Source organism: Thermobia domestica, chromosome 9 (assembly GCF_964235325.1).
Source record: "Thermobia domestica chromosome 9, izTheDome1.hap1.1, whole genome shotgun sequence".
NCBI lineage: Eukaryota > Metazoa > Arthropoda > Insecta > Zygentoma > Lepismatidae > Thermobia > Thermobia domestica.
In genome coordinates, this window is record NC_137462.1 from 143,315,464 (window position 1) to 143,335,187 (window position 19,724).

At 35.6% G+C, this 19,724-nt stretch overlaps 2 protein-coding genes across 5 annotated transcripts in view; one reads left to right on the top strand and one right to left on the bottom strand.

Annotated features, from left to right (window-relative positions):
- LOC145695078 (uncharacterized) overlaps positions 1-7,453 on the bottom strand; it is a 28,838-nt gene extending 21,385 nt beyond the window's left edge. Inside the window, exon 1 of one of the 4 annotated variants that reach the window (XM_081771947.1) lies at positions 7,311-7,453. The gene's annotated coding sequence lies outside the window, so the exon portion shown is untranslated. The other 3 variants (XM_081771946.1, XM_081771949.1, XM_081771948.1) reach the window with 3 other exon arrangements.
- A 9,885-nt stretch (positions 7,454-17,338) lies between these two features.
- The window catches only part of LOC145694161 (arginase-1-like), an 83,565-nt gene continuing 81,179 nt past the window's right edge, over positions 17,339-19,724 (top strand). The window contains exon 1 of the mRNA XM_081770277.1: positions 17,339-17,463. The gene's annotated coding sequence lies outside the window, so the exon portion shown is untranslated. The remainder of the gene's footprint in view (positions 17,464-19,724) is intronic.

Below are 19,724 nucleotides of genomic sequence, written 5' to 3' on the forward strand. Positions count from 1 at the left end.
TTAAACTCAAGGGTCCAGGTGCTGAAGTGAGATCTGACCTATAAGCAAAATAAAGAAAAACACGAGAAACTAAATAATTGTAATTTTAATGGAATAAGGTTAAAATGATGAAGGAAGTTGCTACCTTCAAATTCGTGCTCAGTTATTAGCTTCCGGTGCAAGCATACGAAAACTTATAGTTTTACTCCAGAGATAGGTAGGTGTGTGTGGTATTTTATTTCTCGGTAACTACTGGGTAAATCTCAGCCAAATTTAGTGAGCAAATATCCCATAGCCAAATAAATAAATAAATAAATAAATAAAAAGCTATATTAGGTGCTTGTGTCGGACAGGAACATCCTCATATAGGCTCGGCTCGGCTGGATTCGTCTTACATGTGGTACTTAGGTAACTACTGGCCGAATCAAAACGTAGTTTGGTGGACAAGTAGCCCATCGTTTAAGAAATGAAGATCACTATATTTCTTATCCAAGCTCGTCTCGTCTCGCCTTTTATGTGGTACTTTATGCCTCGGTTATTACTGACCACATCTGAACCAAATTCGGTGGGAAAATCGCCCATGGTCAAAGAATAAAGAATACTATATTTGGTAGCCCTGCTAAGCTAGGAACACGCTCGACTCGACTCGCCTTGCATGTGATATTCTATTTCTCAGTAACTACATGGTCAGGTCTGAACGAAATTAGATGGAAAAGTAGCCCATCCCCTAGGTCAGCGTTTCCCAACCTTTTTCAACTTGCGGCACAGTACGGGTGTAACTTGAATTCTCGCGGCACACTCATAGATATTATTATTATTTGCAAATATAAAATCCAATGGTATTTTTTTTTCTGTGGTTACTGATCTCCTTCTCACAGAGATGAAAGCTCGATCACTGGTTTTCCCCTATGCTAATTCATTATGCTTACTTTTTTATTCTAATTTTAAAATGAAAACAATTGCAATGAAATATAGGACTCAGATTTTTAAAAATACCCTTTCTTTTTCTAAAAATTGTATCCAACCTTTCACTAAGAACGAAGATCACTAAATAACGAACGAACAAACAAATGTCTTGTACTTTTAACTTTGCTGTTTTAACCAAAACCGGTGCATATTATTCCAAATACAGAGCTTGCGATGCGTCGAAGTCAAAACACAGCTGTTGAACGAAGTGTTGTTCTGTCATTCACGTGCGAATGAGTGTTCTACGAACGTTCTCTTGACGCGTACCGTACAAGTGTTTCCATTTCTCGTGTTAGTATTACTCTCAATTGAAGCGTAACATAGCAGTTAACCGTGGAAATGTGTACGAGCCGAAATACTGTCTGCTACACAGTAATAAATGTATAATAATATATTACAATTACAGTAATTTTTCCATGGTAGAAATTCATAGTAATGTGAAATACAAAAATGTACATTTTTCCCTATGTCTTGCAATTTGGTTGCTATAGAATTAATAATTGTGTTTCGATTTCCTCGCGGCACACAAACGGTCCATTTGCGGCACACCGGTTGGGAAACGCTGCCCTAGGTACTAAAGATCGCTTATTTGGTGCTCAGGCTTGGCCAGAGACAGGCTCGGCTCGACGACAGCTTTCCACGCCGAAAGCTTCTGAGTTTGGTTCATCTCGGCTTGTTTATCAGGAAGTATAAGACTTACGTACAGCTCGTCAACTTCTGCGGAATGCACAGAAGGGCAGAACCAAAAAACAAAAACAGACATCACAGAAATTTATTCTTCCTATATTCAACATGCCTAGAAGAAAAGACAGTACTAAGAATAAATGTAAATAAATCATAATAATAATTGAGATTTTAGGCAGGGATATATATATATATATATATTGAAAGGAAAAACAAAGAGCTTAAATTGATATAATGATTTTACTTTAATAAGTATATCAATTTAAGCTCTGGGTTTTTCATCATAATTTTTAGCGGAGGAAAAAGCAACCTTTCTATGGAAAGAACCATTAACGTATTACTTAGAAAAAAAAAGAAGAAAAGAAAGAAAGAAAAACACGGTTCAGCTACTTCATTTGCATCACCCTTCACACAACTCACTCGTGGGGGGCACTACATCTGGTCATCGAAGTTAAAAGACTGACAAGAGTTAACCTTAATCACTCCTAGTTTACTCTCTCTCGAGCAGAGATATCTAGAGTTTGAAACTGCAACTACTTTTGAATTTCCAGTGGCACAACCCTCTTGTTGCGCCGATTGAAACTCTCAGCTGCTACTTCGACCGAGAAAAGAAAATGGGAATGTAGGAAAGATTCAGCTCATTCGTGGTTTGAATCAAAATCATCTACCACTTAAGATGGCAAACGCGAATTCCTCTCCTCCGACGATCTCTTTCTCTTTTACAGAGCTAGCATTACCGTATGTGCAATACGTGCATATGCATGGGGCGGTAAAAACTGGCATAAAGTATACAAAACTGAATGATGTGAAAAATGTATTATTTAAAATGCGTAATTATAGTTCAAAGTTAATTTCTTACAAGCGTACAAATGTACTGTAATTTTGCACATTCTCACTACCTACAACTTTTTATTAATATTATTATTATTATTCGCTGAATATTATGTTATCCGTTGAATATTCTACTATAATTATGATGGGATACCGTACTCATCACGGCTTATAAAGTATGTTCTTCCAAGGGAAGAGGGGGGGGGGGCGATTACATGAGATAGACCTGCTCTCTTATATAGGATTGCTGGTCAACAACCAGCACCTGTCCGCTTTTGAAAACTTTAAAATTACAAAAAAAATAACAACGTTTAAGTGTAATCTCCTTCGAGAAGCTGTCGGAAGAGAAAAGTGGATTGAAGTCTGTTTGAAGGCTGAGGGCTAGTTTTCTATCTTTCTTTTTCTCTACATATGAGCGGCTCGGGGCAACATAATGGTATGCCACGTTTTTTAACTTACGAGTAAATTGTAGGAAAAGAAACAAGAACACTGAACAAAATAAATAATCAACAAGTAATTAGCTAAATGATTGAAGAATGAAATATATTAATTAACTAGCAGCGTTCACCCCGCTTCGCTGCGGTCACCCCGGAACGCAATAAACTTTGTTACTTAGATAATTTTTACTTTTTCGCTTTCAAGTGATATGATAAAAACCATAGAAGATTGCAGTAAATCTTAACATTATATCGCCTGTCATTTATGTTAACCCGCCCCGCTTCGCTGCGGTCATCCCGGTGCTGGCATATTGTAAAAGTGTCTGTAAAAATAAGCAAATCAATTAAAAAATTTTAAACAGAAGATTCAAGCTATTTTCCGCTGTATATCGCCTGTCATTTATGTTAACCCGCCGAGTGACACGGTCATGCGGGTTGCATATAAATACGTTTATTTTTACCTATGATGAACTAATAACAAAGGATTTGTACGTTATGGACACTTGAATGGTCAATTATCTCAAGACACTGGTAATTAAAAATTAAAGTGATATGATAAAAACCATCTAGGGTCCAAATCCTAATAACCCCCCAAAAATGAAAGAAATTGGTTCAGCCGTATTAGCGTGATGAGCGGACAAAGGATTTTGTACGTTCTCTTTTATATATATAGATTACCCGGCCGAGGATTTTCTTTAATATATTTAATCCCATCATACACTGATTAAATATAGATGCAAATAACAGTTTCTTCACGAAGAATAGTGCATAGTATATGGAACAAAACTTATTTTTTTAAAAAATAAAAAAAAGCTCATGAATATACAGGGTAGATCATTTAAATTGTCTCCTACTTGTAACTTATAAACTTAGTGAAAAAGATTGATAACAGGCAAATAAGTAGCTTGATATAGTCGGTAATACCACCACATTAGCAATATTATCAATTGTATTTTACATAACACTTGTATCTGCAAAAGTACACTTTTGTATTGTATTTAAACCGTTGTATTTTTGCAAATGGCACTACGTCCATTATTTAATTACATATTTCAAATAACCATGTAAATATAAAATTTTAAAAAAATGAAGAAGATAAAAAGAAAAACAATTTTAGGAAAACTAAAAATGGATCATGGCCAATAATTAGTTTTTGGATCAAGGTCCACAAATCGATTTTTTTTTTTTTTTTTTTTTTTAAACGGAATAAGCACATCATACTGAGTTAACTTATAGTTTGGGCTTGGTTACATTATATGTAGTTCTCCAGATATAAGGCCCACAAGAAAATTTTTGATTGAAATATATTGGATCTTTTGAAATACTGCCATGTGAAGGCAGTGATCATAGAAATGTCGCAAAGCTGTGCTACACACAAGACATATGTTTTATACTATATATAGTGTTTTTCCTCTATCCTCATTTATGCGTATATCTACCATCTCTGACGCGCCTATTCCCTACGGACAGCGCCACTGCTGCGCTCCTGCCCTGACTCAGTTAAAGCTGTTCGTGCTTTTTGAGCTGTATCGCCGAACCAATTATAGAAAAACTTCCAGATGTACTGGATAATTTATTTTAGTTTATGATGAAGACAAAGTGAAAGTCAGGTGAGGGGAATAGTTGAAGTTAAGAAAGTTCTTGTTGTTCGTTGTTTTCGATGTTGTAAGCGCCACTATATGTGAAGGCGGAAGGGGCTCTTTGGCGGAGAGATACACTTATCATTTATGGGAAAGGTAGTGTGGAAATGGTGCGTAAATGACAATATTGTCAAATATTGTGTTTGAGTCTTACTGAGTGGTACAAAAGTTAGGTCTAACAAACGAACACTCTGTTGTAAGTGTAAACGAATTGAAACTACAGAAAAGAAGAGGAACAACTAATCAAACCTAATTTAGTACATTTTTAGATGACTGTCTCCCCCAAAGCTGTGCAACAAATAAATCATGCATTTTATGACATATAAAGTGTTTTCCCACTATATTCGTTAATGCGTATATCTACCGGCCCTCGCTACTGCTCGGATATCCTACTGCGCTCCTGCCCCGATTTGGTGAGATAGCATTCGTGCCTTTTAGTAGCCACCTAGCACAAGTTGGTATTGGTTCTAGTTCGCATGCCATACGTCCATACTGTATTTCGAACAATAATCACTACAAAGTGTGCCAGGGTCAGAAGGTGTGTTTTTAGGGAAAAAAAGTTAAATAATATTCCCGTTTTTCGATTTTCATGTGCTCCGGAGATACAACAGTAACGCCCTTTTTAGCGACTAGCTAGCACAAGTTTCTTAGTGTCTTTTGCATAGTACTTCTTACAGTGTACATACACTGAAGTCATCCTAAGGTGAATCTACAGAGAGAAAAGCAAGTCCACACCTCAAAAATGATTGTTTAAGGTGTAGAGAGTGATTTACTGAAAAAAAAAAAAAAGGATGCATGCAATCAGGGTTGGCTGGTTTAATATTGTTTCGTTTTAATAATGTTTACTATGTATAAATACATCGAAATGTCGTGCTTCTTTTATTTTTTTAGGGGGGGGGGTCATATAAACCCTACGAGAGGTATTTATTGAAATCAGAAGTACCTTTGGTATCTATTTATGTATAAATGGTTCACAACCAAAGTGGACTCAAATAATTCATATCTTTATTCACTCTTCTCACTGATATTCAAATTAAGTCGTTGTGTTTCTTTTACTTGGGTTAATAACAGTCGTAGTACGGTAAACTAACTTGGACTAAATTAATTCTGTACTCTACAGTACTTTGAAATTGTTTATACTTAATTCTGTGTAATGGTTTTACTTGTGCAATTGTTGAAATCTTTCTGTCCTTCTGAAATGACTCTTGACAATTATATTAACAATTATGTAGAAACCACTACAACGTATTTAGATCAGGAGTACTTCGAGAGTGAGTCGGCAGACGTTTCGCATTTGTTGCCAATTAGTCCCGGTTTCGAGTTCAAATAGAGAACAATTTTTCTCGGATGTAAGCAGAGAAGCGGTTTGGATTCCTCTTTAAGCTTGTGTGACCCCTTCCAGCATAATCTGGTTGTTGCATAATAACACCAAGTTGAAACAAACTTATTTCTATCCATATGTGATACAAATACATAAGCAAATTATTTTAAAAAAAATGTTTAAACAAAAAACACAAAAAAAAAACGTTTTTTTTTTTCAAGAAAACCATGGTTTTTGCCAACCCTGCCTGCAATATAGTTACGTATGGGTCCGTACAATAAATCTACTTCTAAATAACTTTCCAAGATACTTACCTATACGTAAGCCTGAAGATAATTTGCATGGAATTTATATAAGAAGCCAGTGATTATATCCTTAGTTAAAGATATCAACCATTATATATATGTTCAATGTTTGCCATAAATTATTGTTGTGCCGAAAGTCATATTAGGAACTAAATTACGTACATTTACTCAAACCAACCTCAATAAGTTTAGAGTTGTCCCTCCAGTTTCAAACCTACAAAAAAGTAAAAACATTAAAATGTGCAATTTTATTATACAGATCCATAGTATTATGCGTGAAGTTCCAAAGTTGGGCGTCCGTTTTCAGCAAAATTTTTAAAATTTACAGGAAAGATATGGATAATTTGATTGTTTGTGTGCTTCATAATATATAAGTGTCTCGAAATATCTGTTTATTTGTTATATATAATCGGTTGTAAACATGGGACTATACGGCGAGTGGAGAGAACTACTTGGCGCAAGGTAACAAAACAGTTGCATTGTGGGAAAGAAACGAGCATATATGTTATCAACATGGCGAATGTACAAGGGCAATGAAGTAACAGTTTTAACTTTTGTGAAGCAATACGTTGATAACGAACAAGATCTTCTAAAAGTTAGTGAAGAGCACGGATTAATGAGCCTGGTTAACAAATTGCACAAAGTGTGCAAAGGAGATAACAGCGAAAAAACTTGGCGAAAGCGGACGCCCAACTTCGGAATAAATGCCAGTATTATTATTAATAGTCCCGCAGGGGTTCGGCCGGTTCTGTTCTCGACACAAAATGGGCATGCTGTTGAATCATGAAATCTTCCACGTCTTGCAAACCAACTTCCACACATCTTTCCTCGTATTAAACATAACTTTATTAGCAAACTTATACATCTAAACATCACATAAGAACTTCAAATCATAATTTCTTACCTCATTTCTTCTGTACATTTTCCTAATTTTTATACAAAACGGAGGGGCAACTCTAAACTTAACCGCCAAACATATTTAATTTTACGTATGTTCTGAAGTCAAATTCTATTAATAATTTGTATCTGTATTTCATACCTTGAATAATGATTAATTACATTAATATGTTGCTTCCTTTAATATAACCGTATCAATTTAATCAACAATATACAGCTATATCACACTTGCACTAATTTTATAATTTACCGGTAGTGTTTTCATTTGCCTTCTTTTTCCTCTTCTTCTTGTTGATGGTTGTCATGTCTTGTGTTGTCGTAGACCATTACCGGTCAAATAAGTAGGTGCACCAGCTCGCTAGTAGTGTGTGCTTTGCAAAATTGTCAAATGTGTAGCTTAACGAAGGATTTAGCATTCCGGAACAAAATTGAGTAAAATACAGGACACAATCGGGAAAAAAGTCAAAAGCGGGAAAGAAGTTCAGACAGTGAAAGAGGGCTGAAAGTTAAGTTGAACAGGGCAAAAAGTTAGAGGAAACTGGGAAGTGGAAAATGAAAAAGAAAGAGTATTTCAAAAAAGGGGATGTATGTACGTGTAAATGTAACAGAAAATGTGAGTGTAGTGGAGATGTATAGAAATTCCCACTGAACTCTCTTCGCGACAGAGCATCACCACACACGAGGCACTCGCCGTTACAAAAATTGAATTTTGTCTTATTTTCAAGTTTTTTTTTTTTTTAATATGTATAATCTCTGATTCTTATATGGGTGACTGTTTTTCTGCCTAAATAAACTAAATGTTTGTAATACTGCTTGTAGACGATCCAAGAAAGCTTGAACAAAAGTCTTGTTCAAGACCATTTTAGACTATTTGATGAAAAAGACGTCAACACTGACGTCATTTTTGTCTTGAATTCAATAGTTTCGTTCAAGAAATTTCGTTTCGGTCCTGTTCTAAACAATCCAATTCAAGAACGTTCAATAGCCAATCAGCGCTAGAGTTGAGTGGAGGAAAATACGAAAGAACTATGATGGCGTTGTGACAGAACGGAAGTTGTTGAATAAATATATTTAACTCTCTTCCATAATTATCTGATGTTCAAAGTGTGCTTATAATAATAAACGAAGTCTAATATCTGCGCTCGAAAATGCAGTATTTTTGTTGGTAATACACACGATTCATGTAGTTACAATGCTTGCATGCCCATAACAATTGTTAAATTTTGTGGCAATGATATAAATATTAATTTGAGAATTTAATATACAAGAATATCGGGTGTAGATTAAGAAAGAAGAGTCCATCAAATAAAAAACATACACCTGACTTTTCTTGCTTTAATCAGACGTTTTGTACTGTTATTAATCTGGTATAATTAAAAAAAATAATTGCGTACAGACTGATTATATGCTCGCAAACTGAAGTACCGTGGAAATGACTACATGTTATCCTATTATGAGATTACAATTATTTTATTACGGAATTCACACGTAGCATTTCATAAGTTACTTCTTGAGATATGATTTGCTTTCATGCGTGCAGGTTAATTTTACGAGGACTTTTCCGTAAGGTACAAAAGCGCGTCAGACATATGCCACATATACGAAAGTGAAAAAAAACCCACTAAAATCGAGAATACTATTTAACAGAACCAGGGCAGGAACATAGGAAGGGGCCCACGCGAGACTACGACTGTAGGGAGCAGGCGCGTCATCGACGGTTATACTGCAAGAAACATAAGAATAAGAATAGTGCAACAAACCCTTCAGATCGTATTCACTCATTTGAACTTAACTATAGTCCTTGTAATGATTTAATACTGGTAACATTAAACTTCTAAACATAAAATGCTATTTTCCTACATTACAAGGCATGTTCCGACAGTGGAAATTATTATCCCAAACAGTCCTCTTTCGTACGCACTCGCACATTCTAACAATAAAATTACTATTTGTTTGACAGGTTGTTCTTACCACTACCAAATATGGGATAGGTTTGTGAAGAAAGTGTAATGCAGATATGGGCGGTAAGTCCAGTGGCTGAAAAAAAAATGTTATCATTGCTCCGTTTGGTTTTTGTGCGTTTTCAGCCTTTTCTCCAAACAGTCTTAGATGCCATAGTAGTATTAACTTCTAAAGGTGGTCATTGCCTCGTGATACAATTTTGGGAAACAGTTAGATTTTTTCTTTTTGAGTATGATTTTGCCATCAGTACGCCATTTGAAGAATCAGATTTTTAAAAAGCTAAGTACAGGGATTTTATATCTAAGCAGCACTTTACTGTTTTAACTTAAGCTAACCTAACCCACATTTCATATAAAAGGAGCAAAATACTTAGTGAAATTCGAATGGGGTTGCTACAAAATCAACTGACCTGTTTTCTAAATGATTTAATATACCGGTAATCTATTAAATTCCAAATGCTTGCAGAAACTTAGGAAAAATATGCTAATATTATATTTATTCATGCGTAGGTCTGAAGTAGATCAGTACGCAGTTCCGCTTTCATTTGTTTTCATAGTTTCAGTCACTTGTTTTGGACTGCCACCTATCAACAAGTATATAAAACATGATTCAATACCTCTATGATCGTGTTAAAAATTGTTTCAAGACCATTCGAGACTCTCGTTCAAGTGTCTTGAACAATACTCCTTTGAACGTGTAAATTTGAGGTATTGAATGGTTTTGTTCAAGCTTTCTTGGATCGTCTGCAAGAAGCATAAGAAAAGCAGAGAGCTTATCACACCGTACTGTACTTGGTGACATTGCTACAATTGTAAAATTTCACCTTCTGTATGGAGGGAATCTGAAGGAAATTTTGGAACTGATTTTTCTATTTCAACATTCATCTTAAATGCATGCAAAATAGAAAAAGATGAGGATTGGTATTTGCAGTATTGCATGTTCAGCTGTAACATTTCAAAAAAAGAAAAATCACAGAAATGTTTCTTCTTTGGGAATGCGCAGAAACATTATTTCCTCTGTATTTCAAAGTAGCAAATGAAAACCTGTCGTGTATTGTGTATATTGTTTGATTTATAAATGTGTTAGCTAGTATTTATTATCTCTTTTTATGGAGGAGTATCAACTCCTTTAAGAAGGAGTATCAGCTATGTAGTGCTAGAATTTTTAGTAAGTATGCGCTCCACTGTTTTCAAAACTATAGCTTATATCGATCCTTATTCCACCTTACATTTCTCAATTAAGTAAATATAAGCTGAACTATAAAAACATTAGGTTGGTTTATTCCGTATACTCTCGTATACCCTTCTCGATAGGTTTGTAGTGTCAGGTTTTCCTAAAATACTTTTTCAATACTATTGAATCTAAGGCATGTTCGATACGGCAACATTTTTCGGAAGATTTATTGTGAGAAAAATTTTATCATTTGGCTAGTTTTAGACGGAAGCATTTATCGCAGCAAAAATCGTATCATCGATATCCTACCGTGTAAAGTAGCAAATGCTATAGTATTTCCCATGCCATGGGATATCCTATGGCATGTCTTGTCGAACCTGGTCTATTTTGTAGCATTTTCCCCAGCATTTCTAGTCCGATTGCAGCGCCGTGGTGTGTTAAAAAGTAGCGAAAGATTTTGTGCCAAATATCCACGCTCTAGCTTTAGCTAACTCACGCTTAATTTCGGAGCCATAATTGCGCTCTTCTAGAGTGATTTGTTTGCTACGTCTCGACAGATCCTTATCAAAATGCTACCGTTTAAAAGCACCATGTGCTTTTGATGCCATAGAATATTATATGAAATTTTTGGCAGCACATCTTCTACGATAAATGCTTCCGTCTAAAACTAGCCTTATCCTGTTTTGTATAAGATTTTATTGAGCGATTGCAAACTGCTGTGTATCTTTTAGTGCAGTCATAGATTGTGAAAGTTAAGAATGAAGTTAGAACATAATCGACCAAAGTTCATTATGATCTGGAGGTGAAAACTAAACTGTGTCAAAATTTCAAAGTATATTTAAAACTATAAATATATACAGGGTGCGAATTACCGGGGGGGTGAGAGGGATTTTCCCCCTCAATCACATTTTGTTCCCCTCCAAAGAAGTCAGCTGAAGTATCCCCACCGGGATGCTCGCTTTCCCCCTCAAACTATGCTTAGTATAACTCCAAATTTCACTGATTTTTGTTATTTCTTGTAAATTTAATCTTCTAGCTGTATTTCGAAATGATCGATGTCAACTGTTGAGTTTTGGTCATTTCTACTTACCACCTAATTACCCACTATTTTCAACGTTGTTTAGTAGAACTATATTATTATGACTACGGTTGTTACTTGCAACTGTACCTTCGTACCCTTCAGTTCGTCATCGTTTGTGAATTTGAATGTACTAATTGCGTATAACAAAGCCACATATAGATTTATAAATGTTCTTAGCGGTTGGCCAAGAAGAAGTAAACAAATAGCTTCTTCTACCATACTTGGCGAAGTTCGGATATGTCATATTCATCCTCTATATTTGTATCGATTATCATCTTATTTTAATTTTTGTTATAACATGTTATTTCATTTTCCAGTGTACTCTTTGTTAGCACATGGTCTTCATTCCCTAGTAGTTTGTGTGTATGCAATTCAAAAGTTGCATTTAATTTGTGATAATTAGCATAGTAATCACAGCCTTTTACAGTTTACGGAAATAAACTTTTAAAACTGTACTCAAAATCTGAGATATAGGTATTCTCTCGTAAGTATATGTTAACGTACACGCTGGGGGGATACGCTCCTAGTGAGCAGACATTTTAATGAAGGTGATTTTTAGGTGAATAAGCGAATAATTCAAGATTTGTTTCAGCATTTGTTAATACGACTGGTTCTCCGTGTCATTGTCCGTGTCTGTATAAGCATTTCAACTGGGGCGTTTTTTTTTAAAAGTTAACCCTTCATTTTTCCATCTTTTCGCTGTACAGTTTGCTGTCCACGCAATTAATGTTGTCTGAAAAACTTCAGTGTAATGTTTTACTTTATTTGAATAACGTAGCCCATAGTGAATCAACTCATCTTCAACCTAACAGTAAAGTAATTTTTAAGTGTTGACTTTCTGTGCCCATCACGGAATCGATATTTGGAGAAAAAAAGTCGTGATGAGCACAGCTTTAGCGGGAAGTAGAAGCACAAGCTCGAAATTTGAATTGAGATATTTTTAATATTTGGCCTTCGATTTGACCTTGATGTGAGAAATCGGGACCAGCAACAATCCATTTCTTATTTGATAGGCTAATATCTAGATTTTCTTAAAATAATAATAATAAAAATAAAATGTCCGGTTTAACTTATAATTTTAGTGGTTTTCACAAGACTGAAGTAGGTTTCTTTTCGCAACCTGTATGTATTAATGCAAAGTGGAAGCTTTCAATATGAGTGGAAAAATTAACATATGCTTGTGATCATGGCTATCGCTCGAGCCGAATTATTAACTAAATAAACCTTAGAGAGCTACGAGGACAAGAGTGAGTACAACATTAAAACACGTTCAGAAAGGTTTAGTGGGATGTGTGTATGTCAGACAATATATATGTGCATAGTTATTGTCGGTAGATTTATTAAATTAATAAATCTCTTATTTATTACAGATGTCACACACACACACACACACACACACACACATATATATATATATATATATATATATATATATATATATATATATATATATATATATATATATATATATGGGGGTAAGGCATTTATTGTCTCATTTTGAAATTTGAACCTTCAGACTATGTCCTTTGGCCTAATTTTACCCCCCCCAATATAGATTATCTAATTCGCACACTGAATATATATAACACATTGTGTAACCAGTGTGGTGAAATAGTTGGAAATTGTATTTGCGAAATAGTTAAGGGTGTCGAATAAATGCACATCATAAGGCGTTATTACAGAACAGTTACGATCTTCGTCTTCAAAACTACTAACAATTAGAATAGGTGCCTTAAACATGTTTTCGTATAGGCTACAAATGTGATGTTTTTAATGTATACCTCACAACGAGGATTTTTAAAATTAAAACTAATTTTTCCATGTGTTAGTGGTTCTGATTTCTGGATGGCATGAAGGCTGAACTAGAAATCTGAATCGAAATTTGAATTGAGATATTTTTAATATTTGGCCTTCGATTTGACCTTGATGTGAGAAATCGCGACCAGCAACAATCCATTTCTTATTTGATAGGCTAATATCTAGATTTTCTTAATAATAATAATAATAATAATAATAATAATAATAATAATAATAATAATAATAATAATAATAATAATAATAATAATAATAAAATGTCCGGTTTAACTTATAATTTTAGTGGTTTTCACAAGACTGAAGTAGGTTTCTTTTCGCAACCTGTATGTATTAATGCAAAGTGGAAGCTTTCAATATGAGTGGAAAAATTAACATATGCTTGTGATCGTGGCTATCGCTCGAGCCGAATTATTAACTAAATAAACCTTAGAGAGCTACGGGGACAAGAGTGAGTACAACATTAAAACACGTTCAGAAAGGTTTAGTGGGATGTGTGTATGTCAGACAATATATATGTGCATAGTTATTGTCGGTAGATTTATTAAATTAATAAATCTCTTATTTATTACAGATGTCACACACACACACACACACACACACACATATATATATATATATGGGGGGTAAGGCATTTATTGTCTCATTTTGAAATTTGAACCTTCAGACTATGTCCTTTGGCCTAATTTTATCCCCCCAATATAGATTATCTAATTCGCACACTGAATATATATAACACATTGTGTAACCAGTGTGGTGAAATAGTTGGAAATTGTATTTGCGAAATAGTTAAGGGTGTCGAATAAATGCACATCATGAGGCGTTATTACAGAACAGTTACGATCTTCGTCTTCAAAACTACTAACAATTAGAATAGGTGCCTTAAACATGTTTTCGTATAGGCTACAAATGTGATGTTTTTAATGTATACCTCACAACGAGGATTTTTAAAATTAAAACTAATTTTTCCATGTGTTAGTGGTTCTGATTTCTGGGTGGCATGAAGGCTGAACTAGAAATCTACATTACATGTTGGGCTCTGTACAGAGAAATTTTTATCGTCGTATTAGAAACACGTTCGTGAAGTTAACGATTTATATAAAAATGTCAGCCATGACTTCTCTGCAGATTGTTCAAACACAATGGGGAAAATCTAGGTACGAAAGATATATTTTCTCTTACAGTGATTTCTCTAATTATGTTTAAATAACCTTGCGTGGTTGGCCTTCCTCGACATAAATCGTTAACATCTCGAACGTGTGTCTAAGTGCGGAAGGTTGCCACACGTGTTTTCCTCTTCTTTTGTTAAGCGCCATTATGCGACGTAAGAAATATTGCCACAGTGTTGGACAAGACTTATCGGGAATTTACAAAAGTAATTAAAAGCGCATAATGTAAAAAGTTGATTAGTAGATAAAAGGTAATCAGTAATAAGGAAGAAAAAATAATAGATAATCTGCAAAGCAATAATTATGGTAAGGTAAAAGGAGGGAAAAAGTAAATTTCATAATCGGGAAAAAGACCCACAGAAGTGAAAAACCAAAGTAATCCAGAAACTACTCACAATTAGAGTAAAAAGAAGAGGCAGTAATTGAGACAAAAGAGGGCTATACTTTGGTTAAGTCACGGAAGCAAAAGAATAATGATCATCAAAGAAGGAGGTTACTCCCCGATCTCATAAGGAAGAACCAAATCAGCCAGGATGCTACGGCTCTTTTCAGGATCAGTCACTTACAACAGCAGCAGTAGAAACAAAAGGAAACCAGCTGAAGAATCATCGACAGACTACCAAGCATGGACAAATTACTTTCCTGCAAAGAAGTGAGAGTGATGTAGCAATTGTAGTTTTCAAACCGGCAAGTACAACTCAACCATGTGGAAAGGACAATACGTTTACGTGTGTAGCTATTGGCGTATCCATCAATCTAGACACAAATATAATTAAAGCAGACCTTACAAGAAGGAACCTGAAGATCAGAAACATAACCGGAATTAAGACAGATAATGGACCTGCTCTTCTTTTCAGAACCTTCACGGACGATCTGACACAAGCCAACAACCTAATATCTCACGGAATCAAAATTCAAGACAAACACTATAGAGTGGAAGCTTCCAGAATACTACCTCGCCCAATGCCATTGCATAGTTGTTACCAGAACGTTCACCTCAAATGCCATTGTAGACAATTCAGCATTTGCAACTGTTGTGGCAAATCTCACGTAGAAGAATGCAATGAATCAAGAAAGAACTTTTATGTCACGTACATCAGTGACAAAAACCATCCTGGCAGTAGCACTTGCCCAAAATTCCAAATTTCAAGAAAATCACCACCATTACTAACAACTATAGACTTAGCAGCAAAAACAAACAACCACCCTTTCCAAGACGATCAGCCAACAAATCACGAAACCTATAGCAATACAATAGAAGAACCCACCAGTGAACTGAAACAATGGATAAAACAGCAAATAGAAGCCACAAACAAAATTATTACCTGGACTACATGTACTAACAACAATAGAAAAATCTAACAACAGCAATACATGCAGGGGCCTATGCAGAGTCATCCTGACTCGTGATTAGTGTCATACTAAAGAGTTCGACTAACATATGCTTCCTGCAGTAGTCAGGGCTTTAATATGGCGCTAATCATACCTCAAAACGACTCTGCATAAGGCGGACAGCGTCTAAGAAGACCTTCAACAGCACAACTAATGCAGTAACAACGTCAACAGGACAACTCTACGGCATTCGAACATTTACAGAGGTTGTAAAAAAAAAGCTTAGACAACAAAAAGCAAAACAGAAGGAGCAGCGCGAAGAAGTACTAGGTGGACAGGAAAGAAAGTAACTAAGCTGTGGCTGTTCCAAACAGATGACTAGGTGAGGCCATGGGATAACCGATTTGCATGCTTAGATATCACACTAACAATACACTTCCTAAATACTGACAAAACAGACTTGCATATTAACAACAGATTAAGTTAGGTTTTTGTAATATATTAAATAATTTATTAAATTATTAATGCAGACATTTTTGCATGGATTTATGCCATCTCTTCTCAGTGTTCTTTTGACATGTAAATCACCTATTGCATGCAGCACAACCGATTAAGTTTCTTCTTGGTTTCAGGTTTTTTTTCTTATCCCTCTATCAAAATAAAATAACTCTTCCCTCGCACTTTCCTATCTCCTTATTTACCCTTCTTTCTTCTTATCTATACATTGTAACAGCCACGCGTGTAAATGTCTTTCGTTCAAGATAGAAACCCGCGGCAGATGCTTTAGTGCAATAACTGGATGTGAGGGGAGGCATGTAGATAGATGGTTGATGCCTTACTTTCTGTCAGGACGCGGACTTTCCTTGGGGGCGTCCTTATTTATAACTTTTCTGTTTTCTTTTCTTTCTTTCGACGGTCTCTTCACTACTGTCCATAAAGATGAATGCAGTGTCTATTTTCAGAACGTCGGATGTCAATATATTCATTTTGCTGATTGCCCGAGAAGACTTACTAAAATCACGTCGCCAGGAAAAATTCAATTATTTCTTTATAAACAAAATTGTTAGAGCTGTTTTCGAGAAAAATCGCAAGTTTCGATTCCCCTTTCCCCCTCCATCATAAGCGGAATTAGGAATTGTCTGCTGGAGCAGACCTTTTGATCGGTTTTGGACCTTTCATTTCCGGAATAAAGATGGTAATGATTTCAGGAATAAAGATGGTGCAGTTGTCAAAAGTTGGGGAAGGGGGACAATGACCCCCTATACTTCCACCCATGCTCTCCAATAAACTATTGTTAGTTTTTGACATCTGAAAAAAAAACATGAAAATTCTCCGAAAGAATCTCACGGAAACTTTATTTCAAACTTTGACTCGACACTATATAAAATGTGAAGTTTTGTTGTAGCCTATATGTACTAGGGCGGAACAAATGGAGAAATTTTCGAAAGTGTACTTTGCTGGATGTAGGTCCCTAACGTGCAAATCCATTGAAAACTTGAATTTGAGTTTTATTTATAAACACAGGAATTTCTTTATTCTATTGTCGTTCGAAAGTAATAAATATCGTTAGGACAAGTCGGAACAACCAGAAAAAAATGGTGCAGATTTATTGCACGGATCCACACATAAATTCATTGCATAGGGGGAAGTCGGATAAAACCGGGACCTAGATTTTCTGGTTATATTAGTGTCACTATCTGTCGGTCAACGCATGGAATTAGTTGCAAACAGCCGCCACGTCATTCTTTAAGAGAAAGCCGAGTAAGTGGCTCCTTTGTCATTGGCGATGTGTTGAAGAATTTGAATAGAAAAGTTTTGATTTGTCTCCCGTCGACAATATACTGCTGTTCCTAACCACAGGAAGATTGACTTATGTAAGTATACAACTTATAATAATAACTCTTCCTGCTGTTATTTCGTGTCTTGAATCAGGATTTTTGTGCTCTTTGAGAGGTGCTAGGCCTGTAGTTCTGAATAATGGCGTAGTAGGATAAAACCGGGACATCAACAGACAGACAGAACCGGGTAGTAGGTCTACAGTGTAAATATGAGAAAGTTAGATACAGTGTCTTAACTGTAAAGGATGGGCACACGAAACTTGTAGCAATGTGGACGAATATGACGAGACTTTAATTTGTGATTAATGTTTTTAGATTTAACAAAATCGTGACCTAAAGTTATTTTTTCTGTTATTGGTCTAATATAGTCTAGCCCTCTATATTTTCCGTACTTTTTAAGCTCATATTTTTTCAGTTGTATTGATTCATACTGTACTAGTTCTTGAAGTAATTACATATTTTTCTTCTAAAAGAAAAGTTTTTCGTAATTATTTTATGTGTACCCTTTAAAAAATGTTTTTGCTCTCAAAATTCACCAGCTTGTTCCACTGAAATAAACATTTTTGTGTCAATAACAAATCTATTTAGCTTTTGAAAACTAACTAAAGCTATACTATCCATATAGATGCTGAGGAACAAGCATAAATATTTTGAGTCCCGGTTTTGTCCGACTTTCCCCTATATACTTCTTGTTCAGTAAATTGAGTCTGTGTCTTAAATAATCATTTTTTGACGGTGGATCTGTATTCTTCTGCGCAGATTCACTTTAAGAAGGCTTAAGAGTACGTACATGATAAGAATTATTTTGCAAAATGTGCTAGATGGCTACTAATAAGCACGAATGGTATGTAACCAAGTCAGAGCAGAGAGCCTCGCGTGGGGGTGCAGTCGTAGGGATCAGGCATGTCAGCGACGGTGAGTATATATATAAACGTGGATAGCGCAAAATACTGAATATGGCATAAAACACTTACCTTACCTGCAGGTGCACCCAAAGAAAATTTTCTAGAGGGCCATCTCACCGGTTGCTATATTACTTTTGGTATTCTGTTTGTATTAGGAAATTCTTAAGAAATTTAGAAATATACATTATGCATTTTCATGAGACAGAGGGCGAGGCGCCCTGCCCCCCTTCGGGCGTCCATGCTTACCTGTTCGACTATGTATTTGTACGTTACTAAGAACATCATAGATAATATACTGATATGTTTTCGTAACATAATATTACTAATGTATATTTCACAAATAGTAAATCCCATAATTCTCGAACACCTCTATGGTTACGCGTCATGAGTTAGCGCACTGACTTCAGATATTTCACTTCACTTCATATACAATGGTTACTGGCTAGCTTATAGGTGAATCCTTGCTTAACAGGTTAGATTTTCATTAATTTATCTCTACGTAAGTAGTAGAAAAATGATCGATCTGGGCCAACATTTGCCATACTAGAACAACTCAGGAGCCCCTGAGAAAATGACCACCGTGCACCGTGAGCCCACGGTCTTTTACGATCTAAAATTTAGGGGTGAATTTAATCCCTTTTATGAGCACTTTTAAGGGGGTGTATTCGTTCTCTTTTATGACTACTTTTAAAGGGTGAACTCGTTCCCTTTTACGAGCCCCCCTGGGAATTGACCACCATACAACGTGAGCCCATGGTCTTTTACGACCTCCATTTTAGGGGTGAACTCGTTCTCTTTTACGACCTCCATTTTAAGGGGTGACCTCGTTCTCTTTTACGACCTCCATTTTAGAGGGTGTACTCGTTCCCTTTTATAAGCACTTTTTCAACTCTTATTTTAACATAGGAGATAACACATAAGATTACGAACACATAGAAGAGAAGATAACACATAACACTACGTAACACACAGCAGAACAGATAACAGATAAGAATATGAAACATAGAAGGGGTGTATTCGTTTCCAACCCCTACGAACACATAACAGAACATCAGACTACGTAACATAACGAACATACAGCAGAGCAGATTGAACTCGTTCCCTTTTATGAACACTTTTTCAGGGGTGAACTCGTTCTCTTTTATGAGCACATTTTTCAACCCCTATTTTAACATAGGAGATAGCACATAGAAGAGCAGATAACACATAGCACTATTTTAACATAGCAGATAACGAACACATATAAGAGCAGAAGACTACATAACATAGCAGGCCTCCATTTTTAGGGGGGTGAACTCGTTCCCTTTTATGAGCATATTTTAAGGGTGAACTCGTTTCCTTTTATGAGCACTTTTCCAACCCAACACAGAACAGAGCATGGCTTATTTTCGT